Raw genomic sequence first — 2,532 nt, forward strand, 5'->3', positions numbered from 1 at the left:
CCTGGGGGAAGCAGATTTTTATCAAATGTATTCATTTATGAAAAGGAACCTCAGAAGTGTGTCAGAGAGTTCTAAGATCCAAAAAAAGCATAATCACCTCTTTAAGCCTCTTTATATGGACACCAGATGCTGAATATCTCACTTAAAAAAACAAACAATGCTGGTCCTTGGAAAATATGGACAAAAATGTTCATGGAAGCAAATAAGAAAAGAGAAGTTTCAAACAGTGTTGTTGTTCAAATACATCAGGAAAAAAATACTTTTGTGCTTTTTTGATGCGTCATGGATAGATCCATTTTTTAGCTTCAAATATACATTGAATGGAGTGATTAAGATGGATAATTTGATCATTTTACTAGTATCAAAGCAAGTACTGCTTACTCTGAAATCTGTCATATTTGTTCCACTTCTGCTCCTGTTCTCTCTCCATCCCTCCCCTGCCTTCCTCTCAGAGTTAAGCTACCCTTTATTTTGGACAACAGGATCACACACATGATTGAGTCAACAATTTATGGCTTTTAAAAATAGGGATTTCGTCCTCTCTTAGGTTTATTGTTTATCATAATCATCTTTCAAGTGAAAAGGCTAATTTACTCTTTCTATAGGAATATTTTAAGCTTGATTATCATAATATTACAGCTGCCTGAAAAGGTCTAAAACGGGACATTGACCTTGAATGTTTTCTGCATTTAGCTCATGGTGCTTAACATTCAGGAAAGAATATAACTGCAACTCATTTATTAACATGTAATCTCAAAATGTTAACTATTGCTCTGGAAATACACGCCATGCAGATTATAGGAAGCTTGTAGGATACGAAAAAATGCAGTTGGTATTTTATCAGGGTAAGTATGTTGGAAATACAACGTAACTAGAGTCAGTTTTCCCGTTGGAGCTACTGTAGTTTATACTTTAATTTTTACTGACATTTTACCATGTATATGATTAGCTTGACAAAATGAAAATGAAGTAATCCTGAATTAATTAAACAGAAACCGAATTGCCTCTTTAGTTTCTCTGTCTTCCTTTGATTCCCCCCCACCACCCCCCTCCCTGCACTACCACACTTTCACAAACACACTGGGAAAAGATTTTGGTGTATTATGGAGGTGAGGTAATCGCTCCCCAGAGAATGGGCTTTTTTTTTTTTACATAGACTCAGTAATTTGGGAATGGGATGGATTTATAGGACAAGATGTTTGTCAAAAGGAAAGGTTTTTATTAGTGTTTCTGTGGAAGCGATCACTTCAGTAGAAATGATTGCTTCTTGCCAATCGAGACAATAATTTAAATATCGAAGTCTGTGCCCTAGAAATGAAAGGCAACAGAAAATGAGGTTTGATGAATTGATAGAGGTTTGGTGGTGATATAAAGTAGTCATACTGACTTCGAAAGATGTCTTTATGTTCCCAGTGGGAAGGTGTCTTCTTAAGCAGGTTTATAGCATAAAAAGAAAAATCCCAAAGCACAGATGAGGAAACTAGCGACACAGAGGCACACAGCTCATGAGGGGGCAGAGGGGAACCTGGGGTACAGGCCTCTGCTTGTCCTTCAGCGTTCTTTTTCCAGGGATGTTCCTTGTGGGTTTTCTTTTGGAGTTAAAGATAGTAGTTTGTAAAAGTCTTGGTTTGCTTTTTGTAGTATAGTCTATTATACTACACACGATATATCACAGGCAGCAGGGAAGATGGTTCCAAAAGTTAAATAGCTTTTCAAAGGTTTTATGGTCTTGAAAAGATACGCAAAAGTAGATTACAAGGCAATTTGAAAATCTAGATTTGTGATGCCTTGTTTAGTTTGCAATATTTAACAAATGGCAAATGTGCAATATAAAATCAAGATTTGCTGCAGAAATAGTGTGGCAGCTATAAACATCTTCATACAGATGAGTCCTGTTAATTTTCAGAGAAGGAAGATGGGGACTAAAAATAGCTATTAGCATGCAGTGATAGCAGGACTAAGCATTCTCACCACCTTCTAGCAGCATAAGAATTCACTGTTAGAATGTTTTAGGAAATGGTTCCGGACTCAAATACAGTAAAATGTCTGGTATAGACAACAGGAATTTACCTTTTGTTTGCACTTGAGTTTTGTTTGTTGCCATTTCATTCTTTCAAATGGAAATGAAGGATATTTTCTGCTTGGTGTCTGTGCTTTCATTGGGGCCTGAGAATGAAGTTGTTTGGATATTAAGCTGCATTGTTTAAAGAAGAAGAGATTGAAACTATGCCGTGTGGACCCTGGGTCTGATGCCTAATAGACTGATATTAACTAATTTGTTAATATTCTTTGTGAAACACTCATAGGGATCCTTTTGTCTGGTTCCATTTATCCTGCTTTGGGTAGACTCCTTGTGGTAAGATTGTGAAGTGTATAGACTGGTGGGCAAAAGTGTTTATTCTAGGCTGTTTATCTGTTCACTTGTTTCGTGCTTTTTTTTATTTTCCCCAAATCCTTTGTAGTTGAGATTCTTAAAGGCTTATGCTCAATATTGCACATGGTGTGTTTATTTCCTGTGATTGTCCACTCTTT

This window comes from Lipotes vexillifer, unplaced genomic scaffold (genome assembly GCF_000442215.2).
Source record: "Lipotes vexillifer unplaced genomic scaffold, Lipotes_vexillifer_v1.1 scaffold566, whole genome shotgun sequence".
Taxonomy (NCBI): domain Eukaryota; kingdom Metazoa; phylum Chordata; class Mammalia; order Artiodactyla; family Lipotidae; genus Lipotes; species Lipotes vexillifer.